Source organism: Aplidium turbinatum, chromosome 13 (assembly GCF_918807975.1).
Source record: "Aplidium turbinatum chromosome 13, kaAplTurb1.1, whole genome shotgun sequence".
NCBI classification, from domain to species: domain Eukaryota; kingdom Metazoa; phylum Chordata; class Ascidiacea; order Aplousobranchia; family Polyclinidae; genus Aplidium; species Aplidium turbinatum.
The window spans coordinates 14,951,151-14,964,638 of record NC_137484.1 but is presented as its reverse complement, the minus strand read 5'-3'; positions in this window follow the sequence as shown (position 1 = coordinate 14,964,638).

Below are 13,488 nucleotides of genomic sequence, written 5' to 3'. Positions count from 1 at the left end.
TTAAATGATTTATAAAAATAAAATTTCATAAAACCTTTAGTATAATTAGGCCTATATATCGCTCACCTAGAACCGAACTATGTTATGTCCATTTTTCAAGTTTTGAGAAAAACAGGAAAATAGATTCTGAATTGGGTTTTTGTAAATTATTTCCCGATATATATATGCAATATTTTGTACCAGTGTGACTAGTAATATCTTGCTGGTTGTTAGGCATCATTTATGATACTTTTTAACCACTAGGGTGAGCAATATAGTGTTTTTTTAAGTATCTGACGGACTTAACATTGTTTGATTTTGAAAATTCTAACTGGTAATTTCATAAAATAACTGACATAGCATACTTATAAAATCGATTGAAGTATTGTAACCACTGTTTTTACATTGAAACGACTTGAAATGGAGCTATAAATTGAGATAGTAGCATCCAGGTAGGGGTGCAACCTAATTTGTACCATGAACAATTCGTACTGTCAGTTCGTACCTTGAAAAGATCGAGAGAAAAAATTAATAAAAGCCGAAGTCACTGATCGCAATTTCCACAAACATTTTAAAAGGGTTAGGGTTAGGGTATCGGTCCGCAAACAAACAAACTGAAAAGATCGAGAGAAAAAAATAGAACATCGCTTGTAGGCATCAGTCCTACGTGATTCTATGAGAAGGTACCTACGCTCACTTCAAATGCTCTCTTCAACCCTTCTCCACAATGAATTAACGATTGATGCCTTTTCGTCGACGTAACACTCCGCAAATTTTGCAAGCAGTATATTGTTGTCATAAGCGCAGAAGCATCAATTTCAAAGATAGAGAGAAAAAGAGAGAGATTTAAAAACATTGATTGCGATACCCTTATTCAAATAGAAACACAATGAGGTTAATTTTGTAAACATTAAATAAGAAGTAATAACTTACAATCATTATTCAGAACCTTCACCTGCTCTACTTAGAACTTAACTTTGTCAAACTATGAAAGATAAAGTACCGTACCATAAATTATGTTAACTTTAAACATTAGTAATGCAATAACTTCATGCATCTATTCTGATTACCACTTTCTGATTTTCAAGGCAAAGTATATATTTTCACGACAAGTATATATATCGTTGCAGTTACAAAGGAAATTTATACATTGTGTTTGAAGTCTATTCCCAAGGGAAGAAGTTTACCGCAACAGCAAATTGTGACATCAGAAGTCTGACTTATGCACTTATTGTTCCAAGATAGGAGAAATAGTTTACAATAGGAATAAAGGATAGTAGACATTACGTAATGGGCGATTTTGCACTTATATTTACAAAGCACACAAGTTTGGACGTCTACAGGAAATTTGCCTCACACCAGGCAAGATGCTATCCTTTGAAAGATTTAACAATGATGGATTTATGTAGCCAGTGCAGGATGACGAAAACAAATAAAGATTTCCTTTTTGTTACATAACTTAGAGCAGGTGATTGATACAGGAGAAAATAATCGCACAAGCATACAATACTAAAACACAATAAATTGACGTCTACATCGCTGATCGCAGTTTCCGTTTTTCCGCAAACATTTTAAAATTTCCGGCAATGATCCTAAGAGTTTGCCGAAGTCGCTGATCGCAGTTTCCGCAAACATTTTAAAAGGGTTAGGATTGATCGCAGTTTCCGCAAACATTTTAAAAGGGTTAGGATGTTTCCGCAAACAAACAAACTGAAAAGATCGAGAGAAAAAATAGAACATTGCTGATTGCAGTTTCCGTTTTTCCGCAAACATTTTAAAATTTCTGGTACCGGTAATGATCCTAAGAGTTTGCTGAAGTGGGTGATCGCACTCGCAATTTCCGCAAACATTTTAAAAGGGTTAGGGTTGATCGGAGTTTCCGCAAACATTTAAAAAAGGTTAGGAGTTAGTGTTCATCGGAGTTTCCGCAAACATTTTTAAATTTCTGGTAATGATCCTAAGAGTTTTTGTTTGTTTGCGGAAACTGCGATCAGTGACTTCAGCTTTTTTTAATTTTTTATCTCGATCTTTTTAAGGTACGAACTGACGGTACGAATTGTTCATGGTACGAATTAGGTTGCATCCCCAGGTACGGTAGTATTTGTAAACTTTTTGACAGTGTAGAACCATGATTTCCTGCTTTGGTACTACACAATCTTTTCACTTATGTGATATTATGTTCAATTGTTTCTTTGCCATACTCTTACACATCTTCTGCAATAGTGCTATAAAATCTGCCAGGCTGCGCTGCTCCTGGCTAATCAGATTGAATTATTTAACACTGAGCATACTTATCCGTTCTTCTATGTTTATGAACTATACTATATGTATTGTGATGTAAGCTTGTTGTATACGGTACCATTATACAATCTGATTGGCATGTAAAGTTAGCCTATTCTCTCATGTGACAACCTAAAGCCTATAACAGTGGTCGGCAACCTGCGGCTCCGGAGCCGCATGCGGCTCTTTAGCTCCTCTAAAGCGGCTCCCTTTAGATTTGACAAAAGTTGGATTTTAAATTTACGTTTGGTTATTATTATTAACTGAATAATAATAATTTAATCAGGCACAAAAATTAAACGATATCAGGTTCAATAGTGAACCTGGTTATTCAAATTAAAAACATAACATTGCCAAAAGCGTTAAAGCACAGGGAATTGTGTTTATTGGATGAAGTCGTCTGCAAGTATTCAGATCTCAAGCCTCACATTTTGATGGCTGTCTTGGCGTGATGTAGCAAAGTGTTTTTTTTTATAATTTTATTATGAGATTTTACTTTCTACTTGTTTGACGAAAAGTGCTAAAATGATTTCATTCTTAATAAAAAAAATTATTGACAAACAGACAAATAGAAAGTGAAGTACCTGCTGTTGTCGATACTGGTGTTCTATCTTGTTTGTTTTGTTTGTTTTATTATCTTTATCCTGCATTGCGGGAAAGCAGACTTGAGCACTACATGCATCGGTGTACGCCTTCCGACGTACACCTGACCCACGCTGCAGCCGACTACAATGTCTGTTTCCGGTTGTCTACTCTATTTATGACTTAAATTTGATACTACCCATTACTCGAAATCGATCACTGGGTAGAGGCAATTATTGTAAAGTTTCTTGCCCACAGAAACAACAGCAAGTGCGGGTGGCTGGAGTCGAACACGCAGGCTCTCGACTGCGAGCCCAACGCGCTAACCACTCGGCCACTCCAAGTTAGCAAACGGCCACTCTTACTGTATATTTACAGAAATATCACGAATACGTATGTTAAATTTTGCGGCTCTTTGCTGGTCACATCTTTTGGAAGATGAAGCAGAATGACTCTTTGTTAAAAAAAGGTTGCCGACCTCTGGCCTATAAGAACTGACGAAGTTAGTTTGAAGTTTTGATGAATCTGAGTTTGATAGAACGATCAGACAAAGATTTCAGCTTTCAAGGGCACTATTTCAACTGAAACAAGGTAGAATGGAGGTTAATATTTGGTTAGGATATTTCCAATCTTGACATTCTAAATTACAAGAGGTGAAAGATACATTTGTATGTCACCACACTTTGAAATCGATTAGACAATAAACAGGCTATCAAAAATTCCATATACGATGCTATTTTTAGTTTTTTTTAAATGGCTTAGTGTGGCTCAGCAACCTATTTTCTAAAACTAAAATCTAGGCTAGTCTGGCTTGGTCATCAATCAAGTTGGAATCAATCTGAAATTCGGATATCTGATTTCGTAATACGAAATATATTCGGATGCAGATTCTAAATCACCTAAAACCTCAGTGTTTCCAGATCAGATTTGACAGAGTAAAGTCTCCAATACGAGAGTAAGACTACTATTTGGTGCTGCTGAAAATTGAATGAGGCTGTTCACCAGGCATTAAATTAAATGATATGAGATGTTCTACTGGTGCAAATTAAGCTAAACTATCACAAGATGTATACAGTGACAATCTGCTTTTATTCCGACGTTTCGTCAATCAGACACGACTGACTTCTTCAGGGGGCTAGACCAGGTAGTGACTACCTGTCTAGCATGGCAAAACACAGGACATATTGCTGAAAACAACTAAACATGCAAAATAAAAATTCAACTTCTGGACAAAAACTTATCGCGCGCAAAGTTTGAAATAAGTTAGAAAAAAGGGGGACTTAATTGCGATCAACAAGAAACTTAAATAACAACAAGATAGGAGAGTGAACGGCATGAGTCATGAATCGAGTTTTGTACGCACTACTGCACAGTTTTACAATCAGCATGAAACCAATTTAAAAAAGCGTCAAATCAGCACTTACAATAGTTTTTTGTAGATAGCGGGAAAAGAGATGCCATCATTGCGATTCATTACATGAGGCTTTTGATTGATGAACCAACTTTCAGAAAACATTCGCTTTTTATAATCACTTTCAACTTTTAGAATTGCTCCAAGTTATTTTATGATCTGAAGTTATGGCATGCATGCAAGGAGCGGAATGTTCAGGGCGTTGATATTTGAAAGCTCTTTTGTGTTCATTAATGCGAGATTTGAGATCTCGTTTTGTTTGGCCAACGTAAATTAAATTGCAATCATCACAAGAAACTTGGTACACTAAACCTGAGATTTCGCTTTGATTCAAGGGGTCTTTTAAAGATGGCAAAAATTTATATACTTATTGTCAAGAAAGGTTTCAAAGCGACTTTTACACCAATTTCATTTAAGATACGCCGAATTTTTTCAGAAACTCCCTTAACATAAGGTAAAGAAACAAAAGACTTATACTGGGTAGATGGGGGTACTAAACTTTTAGGTTGTCGTTGGCAAGCATGCTTTCTTGGAAATCCATTGAGGCGCAAAGTATTGTGTAATGCTTTGTTCTGTCGTGAACGTTCATGCGGATCTGCGACATGTGTGTCAATGCGGTCATACAAAGTTTTAGCTACAGTAAGTTTTTGATGTTTGGGATGGTGTGAATTAAAATTTAAATATCTGTCAGTGTGTGTGGGTTTTTTGAAAATTGTAGTGGTCAACGTGTTTGTGGCATTGTGACGAATAACTGAGACGTCTAAAAATGATATGGAGTTGTTTTTTTCATGTTCTGTTGTGAATTGAATTGAAGAAGATATGCTATTCAAATGTTGATGAAATTGGTTGACCGCAGACTTTTTTATAATGCAAAAAGTGTCATCTACATATCTCACCCAAAGTTGCGGTGGTGTATGGAATGAAGTGATGGCAGTGCGCTCAATGTATTCCATGAAAATGTTAGCCACGACCGGGGAAATGCAAGAACCCATCGGCGTACCATAAATTTGACGATAAAGAACGTTATTATAACAAAATACAGTAGACTCAAAACACAATTTCAAAGCTTCTGTGACGTCATTGATAGAAAGTTTAGTGCGTTCGTGTAAAGACTTATCTTGCGAAAGTAGTAGAGAGATAATCTGCAAACATTCTTTGAGAGGAACGGAAGTAAATAAGCTCACAACATCAAAAGAAACAAAGCAATTATTGCAATCAACAGAGGTGTTTTTGATTAACTGTACAAACTCAAATGAATTTTTTACAGTGTATTCTTGGTTCAACAATGGCGATCAAATATCAATTAAAAATTTCGATAAATTATAAGTAGGCGAACCGATAAAGGAAACGATAGGTCGAAGAGGGGTGTGGTTTTTATGAATTTTGGGCAATCCATAGATTTTCGGAGTTACACTCTTATTACACTTAAGACGATGATAAACTGGCATGGTGATTTTTCGTTGAGTTGCAAATCGCCAAACTAGTTTGTTTACAGATTTTTCAATAGATGCAATAGAATTAGGTCTACGTCTTAAAATTTTATATGTAGTATTGTCATTTAAAAGTTCAGAGAGTTTGTTATGATACTCAGAACTGTCCATAATTACCGTTGCGTTCCCTTTATCGGCTTTCATTATTTTGATGGAGCTGTCAGATTTCAGTTCTTTTAAAGCTGTCATTTCTTCTGGAAGAAGGTTAGGTGGTGGGGGTCTTGCCGTATTCAGAATTTGAGTAATCTTTGATCTGGCCATTGCAACACCAGCTGCGTCATTTACTCCTCTGTATCCTTTTTCTTTCTTCAATTCAATTCACAACAGAACATGAAAAAAACAACTCCATATCATTTTTAGACGTCTCAGTTATTCGTCACAATGCCACAAACACGTTGACCACTACAATTTTCAAAAAACCCACACACACTGACAGATATTTAAATTTTAATTCACACCATCCCAAACATCAAAAACTTACTGTAGCTAAAACTTTGTATGACCGCATTGACACACATGTCGCAGATCCGCATGAACGTTCACGACAGAACAAAGCATTACACAATACTTTGCGCCTCAATGGATTTCCAAGAAAGCATGCTTGCCAACGACAACCTAAAAGTTTAGTACCCCCATCTACCCAGTATAAGTCTTTTGTTTCTTTACCTTATGTTAAGGGAGTTTCTGAAAAAATTCGGCGTATCTTAAATGAAATTGGTGTAAAAGTCGCTTTGAAACCTTTCTTGACAATAAGTATATAAATTTTTGCCATCTTTAAAAGACCCCTTGAATCAAAGCGAAATCTCAGGTTTAGTGTACCAAGTTTCTTGTGATGATTGCAATTTAATTTACGTTGGCCAAACAAAACGAGATCTCAAATCTCGCATTAATGAACACAAAAGAGCTTTCAAATATCAACGCCCTGAACATTCCGCTCCTTGCATGCATGCCATAACTTCAGATCATAAAATAACTTGGAGCAATTCTAAAATTCTAAAAGTTGAAAGTGATTATAAAAAGCGAATGTTTTCTGAAAGTTGGTTCATCAATCAAAAGCCTCATGTAATGAATCGCAATGATGGCATCTCTTTTCCCACTATCTACAAAAAACTATTGTAAGTGCTGATTTGACGTTTTTTTAAATTGGTTTCATGCTGATTGTAAAACTGTGCAGTAGTGCGTACAAAACTCGATTCATGACTCATGCCGTTCACTCTCCTATCTTGTTGTTATTTAAGTTTCTTGTTGATCGCAATTAAGTCCCCCTTTTTTCTAACTTATTTCAAACTTTGCGCGCGATAAGTTTTTGTCCAGAAGTTGAATTTTCATTTTGCATGTTTAGTTGTTTTCAGCAATATGTCCTGTGTTTTGCCATGCTAGACAGGTAGTCACTACCTGGTCTAGCCCCCTGAAGAAGTCAGTCGTGTCTGATTGACGAAACGTCGGAATAAAAGCAGATTGTCACTGTATACATCTTGTGATAGTTTAGCTTAATTTGCACCAGTAGAACATCTCATATCATTTAATTTGGTGCTGCTGTTGTGTTTTGTTTTTTTTCTTGTGAGAATCGTGCGGAAGTCAGGCCCGAATATAGGGGGGGGGCAGAGGGTGTAGGTGCCCCGGGCCAGCCGACTTTTGAAGGGCCCCCCTATGTGGACAAAATGTAATTTTGTGTTTTTTTTTCTTTCAGCTTTTGAAGTTTCTGTAAAATGCTGTGCAATGCAATGCTGGATTAATGCTACTGTAGACGTAGAGGTGGTTTTTCGCACGGGGGCCCCCCGATCTAAAAGTGCCCCGGGCCCCCCATCAGCTAAATCTGGCCCTGGCAGAAGTAAAAACAATACGAAAGCACCTGCACCATAAAATATATTCCACCATAAACAGGAAGCAGCGAAATACCACGAGTCAGCTGCTTCCTTTGACCGTAATGTGACAAACGTGAAGAAATGGCAAATTATATTTACCGGTACACAAAAAATAGGCTAGTGTTCAATAAAAATTAAATTATTTGTTACTGCGACCAGTGCCGGTCTTTAGGGTGTACAAACCGTGCGATCGCACAGGGCCGCAAATTAGGGGCCCGCAATTTACTCAGAAAATGCAGTAATTTTGTCATTTTCAATAGAAAAATTCAAAAAGTGAATTCAACAAAAGAATTAGCTACAAGAAAACATAAAAACTCAACGGGTGAAACCTATTTCGTCCCCTGAGCATTTCGTACCTTGCAAAAATTGAGAAAAAAACAATAGAGCCGAAGTCGCTGATCGGAGTTGCCGCAAACATTTCAAAATTTTTCTCGATCCTTTCAGGGGACAAAATAGGTCGAAATTTGATTTTGTTAGACGATTTTAGGGTACGGTACTAAATCGGGGTACAAAGTTTTCAGGGGACGACATAAGTTGCATCCAGACTCAACATAGAAACATAGCTTTATTTCCGAAAAATGCCAAAGAAAGCATGATCTTATCATTTTGCTATGCCACCGGACAGCACCATTTTACAGTAATATTCATACCCAAATTTTTGTTGAACATGCCCTCAGAATGCCCCAAATTTAAAGAAATTTTTAAAAAATTTCTGGAGGATGCCCCCCACACCCCCGTCGCTGGGTGTCGCCCGCCGACCGTCAAATCACCCCCTCCCCTTTCAAAATACCTAGCTACACTACTGAATTGGATCATTGTCATTGGGGCCCGCAAGGCATATTCCGCACAGGGCCCGAAACACCCTAAGACCGGCACTGCTGCGACACGTGCATGCCGTAAATGCCGCTTGTAAAAATTTTTTAGTTTGGGATTTTTGTCTGTGAATTATTCCACCCAAGAGGTACATCCACTACAGAGACTAATTAGTAACTCCACTATTCCATCCACTATAAATACAACTTTCCGCTCTGATAGCTCACTTGGTTAGCGTGTGACTTCGTGGACGAAGAATCTTCAAGATCAAGCGACGCTGGTTCGACTCTCGGGGTGTGCGGCTGTGTGCTTGAGCATTGCATTATATACAGAGGTGGGCAGTACCGAGTACAATTGTCCCGCGGTACTTTTTGTGTACCGGTGCCGCGGTACTTTTTGAAATTTGTACCGGTTGCCTAAATACCCAGTACTTTTTTGGTCAAAATACCCGGTACTTTGATCGGTAATTTTTTTTCAACAATGCTAACTCCGTAACGATTTAATCCGTGTTTACGGCATTGAAAAAGTTAGAAGAACTGAAATCTAACAATATCGTTGGTGTTTGCTTGCCGTTAGTGACAGTTTTGATGGAAGCCATCCAAACGAGGTTTCATCACGTACTCCACTGCACTGATCATCAACGCCATGGCGTTGCATCCATATTTTCGGCTCTTGTTGATCCCACAATCTAACATGGATGAACGATATTCATTTCTTTCGGAAAGCATAGCGAAAAGCATCAAGACTCAGCTTGATCAGCAAGCTTGAATCTTTGCTTGAGCAAGAAGGTCAGAATGAAGCTGAAAGCAGCAGCGACGACTTAAAAGAAGTTGCTCAACATGACGAGTTTTTCGGTTTTTGTTTGAGCAACCGAGAAGCCGACGACAAAGTGCATCTAAACTGGTTGAAGAATTTCTCAAAATGAGTCCTCAGAGATGCATCACAGATGAATGCTTTAAGCATCCGACAATAGAAAGATTGTTTATTAAAACAAACACTGCAATCCCTTCAAGTGCTGCAATTGAAAGAGTTTTTTCCACCGCTAAAGACCTTTTGAGGCAGAAACGAGCTGGATTAAGTGACACTCATTTTGAGATGCTATTGTTTTTGAAAGCGAATGTCTAGAACAGGCTTGCCCCAAACTTTTACTAAACACCCAATTAGTTATAAAGTAATAGGCCTATAAATTTAGGGTCTTATCAATTTTTTTTTTGTATATATAGTGTTGGGGACTGTAATTTCATCAAGTTTTGAAAAAATATTTCAAAATCCCAATATTTTTGGTCTTAAAATATCTCACTTAATAATTTAATTTTTAATGAATCATTTAGGTCTTAGGAAGATAAACTTTTCGTTTTAACAATTCTTTTCAACAAAACTTTTCATTTTTAACAATTTCTCTTTAAAATAATTTTTTATCTTAGAAATGATACCTTTTTAACAGATTTTTATCAAAGTTACAACTTTCTACTTGACAAAATATAAAATTACTCGTGTAACGTTACTTTGGCATAAAACCAAACAAGTGCAGTAGAAAGTAGGCTAATGAAAAATAAAACTAGCCTACTCAAAAAGTACTATAGTTAGCCTACTGAACATTGCTACTTAACATAAAAGTAAAAAGGACATAGTGTCACTGTCTTTTATTTTTTGCAAGTTGCTTTTATGTTTATGCTAATTTTTATGCTAATTGCAAGCCAGTCCATTTTAGATGGATACCAGTTTTTTTGTTTCATTGCTACTTAAGTAACACTACTTTCATTACTTTGCACCTCTGATGTTGAATGGCCTTTACTTCCAATAGCTTTCTATACGGCATGTTGGGTTGGCCCTTACTAACTAACAAGTATTAATATGCCTATGTAGGGACCCGTGATGAAAATCTACTGTTTTCGACCTTGTGCAAAATGTAATTCTCACATAATATTTGCGTTTCTTGAAAAAGGATCACTTGTTGTGCACCGGGATAATTTTGATGGATCATTTTTTACTCAAATAACCTACCACCCCCAGCTTTCTCAAGTGAGGCTGTTAAAATGGCCATTGATTGCTTTCAATCTTGTTCAGTATATCCGCAGTTCACCTCTGCGACGGAATCTCACCAAGAGTTCACCCTATTTCGTAAACATTGTTGAAACTTGCCAATTTTAAATTACGTAACTGCTTGTTTTTTCCTTTTTCTGAAAGTGGTTTATATACCTCTGCACAAAACAATTTTAACAGAGACTCATAATATTACTGAAAATTAACCCAGACTCATAAGATAACTTTTCAAATTCAAAATCTAAATTCAATTCGAACTCACGAATAAAAGAACTTGAGACTCATTGCGTTATCTCTACGCCATCGAAGCTTTGTTACGCCAGCAGCGGTTCTGCTGTTATCAGGGGTTAATAAACATTTAAATCAACAATAAAACATTAAACCCCTGCACCTAGTTGCCTACGGTAGCCTACCTTAAATTTATGCATTTATACTGAGCAAAATCAAGAGACTTGTAATTGTGACATTATTTTCCGATCTGTTCCATTCAGCTTTGCGTGCCTACCAAAGGGATGGTTGAGCAGTCTTTGTGTAGAATATGAACTTCGTCATGGCGCGTTGCTTGTTAAAGTGCCCCTGACAGGTTGGACCCAAGTATAGTAACTTTTCTAAGCATTTCCTAGCGCAGAATTATGCTTAGCGATCTTCTTAATCTTAACCTCGAAGCAGCGTTGCCAGATGCTGGAAGCTGCTTGGCACCAAAAAGTAACTAAAATTTCACCAGATTGCATACAATTTCACCAGATATTTAACACACCCTAAATAAAGCAATTTTGCCTCAAAATACAAATAGTTTTTAAGACTAAAATGAAACAAATATGCAAAACACATGTTTTGTCACACATTGCATACATGGATTATAATTGTAGCAATCATAATTATCAGTAAACATCAAAAGTTCTTCACCAAAAAAGTTGCTGTTTTTATTTTAAAAGCGACAACTTTTACTGCCAGGGTTAAAATGCACTCAAAGATGCAATAACATCCCGATGAAATAATTTGAAAGACCTTTGCATATCCTACTCAGGATATCCATAAATATGAAATAAGTGGCCACTGCATACATGTAGGTGTAGGCGTGTAGCCCATAGTATGTAAGGTCAGTGATGTAACTGATAAACCTTTAGTTTCTGGGCTAAAAACAACCTGCTGCACTATATTTAAATATAAAATTAAATATAAATTTTAAATATAAAATTAGCCATTTTTGCCAATTTTTTGGTAAAAAGAACTCTCTAAAAAACAATGTCTAGCCACTGCTTGCCACCATGCCAGTGGCAAAAGCTACACAATTTTTGGTACAGTGCTGCTGTCAGATTCAAAAAATTGATTATAGAGCGCAAATTGGCCACTCTGAACTTGCAACACAATGCCATCACGCATGCGCAAACCTCTTGCAAAACGTTTTCTGAACGAGCTAGGATTTTTCGCTAAAAGGTTGAAAAAAATTTGGAAAAACTTCAGTGGGGAAAATTTCACCAGATTTCCCCAAAAGGTTGTTTGGTTCCAAGGTCAAAAAGCTTGACACCAAAGACCTCTAAATTTCACCAGATTTTTTTTATTTGGTATCCGATTTCCCCATCTGGCAACGCTGCCTCAAAGCTCGACTGGTTAGGGCGAAATTTATACAAAACGACTGCTTCGCAGCGCCACCACTGGCGAAACTCCATATTTCACTGCTCTGGGACGACTTTGGTGATGTTAGGCTACGTCATCTTGGGTGGGCGTCGTTAGCGACGGATAAAACAAATGCTTTCTAGATGTAATTGGTGGATCACAGTTGGTACAAGCGGTTGTTTTTTTCAAAGATTTATTGTTTTTTTCAGTTTAATAAAACTGTACTGGATACGTTCCTACCAGGCGCGGATCTAGGAGTTTTTTTCGGGGGGGGCCAGAAAATTTGAAAAGCAATTAAACAGAAAGAAAAAGATAAAGCAGATATGAACAATGATACTACGACAGTAGCGTAGCCAGGAATTTTGAAAGGGGGGGTTTTGACGGCCGGTGGGGGGTCTGGGGGGCAGCCCCCAGAAAATTTTGAAAAATTACTTTGAATTTGGTGCATTCTGAGAGCATTTTCAACAAAAATGTGGGTATAAATATTCTTATAAAATGGTGCTGTCTGGTGGCATAGCAAAAGGATAAGATCATGTTTTCTTCGGATTTTTCGGTAATAAACCTAAGTCTCTATGTTTTCTTGTTGCTAATTCCTGGCTGAGATATTTGAATGTTTAGTATTGGCAAAACTCGCTCTTTTAATGCAGTTTCGTTTAAAATTAGGAAAACTTTGTTTAAGAGACATAGATACTGAAAGCTTCATTCTCAATATCGTGATGTCACACGCGTGCCAAGGGGGGGTTGTAACCCCCCCCCTCCCCTTGGCTAAGCCACTATACCACTATACTACGACATATACGATATGCCATAAAATAAAATAGACATTAAAAGAAACAGCCATTTCATCAATTGTGAATGTTTGAAAAATACATTTTGCTTGAATAAAAACTGCTAAGCATGCAAAGTAAACTTGAAATCTGGTTTAAAACCCTGTATGCAGTGTCCATGACCAATTGGATGTTTGTATGTTTGCAAGCATAGACGGCAATTGATTGAAATTATAATGAAGGCTAAAAACTATAAAACAGCCATTCAAGGTTTCAGATTGTTTCAACTGACGTCATTTGGTTCAGCATTGGTTTCAGCTGAGTCAGCACCAACAAATGTTGCTATTAAAATGCATTTACAGTTGTATAACGGAATAAAGGAGTCTGATCGATGCATGATTTTAACCATAATAATAACAAAAAATTACCCCCCCCCCCCCCCCCAGATAAGTTAAGTCCGCCTTGGGACAAATATCAGCTGTTTAGACGTACATCAAACGATTTGATGCGGATACATAGAATTTCAACAATAATTCCTCACAATATTTCGGGGGGGGCCCGGGCCCCCTGGGCCCCCCCCATAAATCCGCACCTGGTTCCTACAAAACCTAAAATATACTTGAAGTGAAAAATGAAGAAAT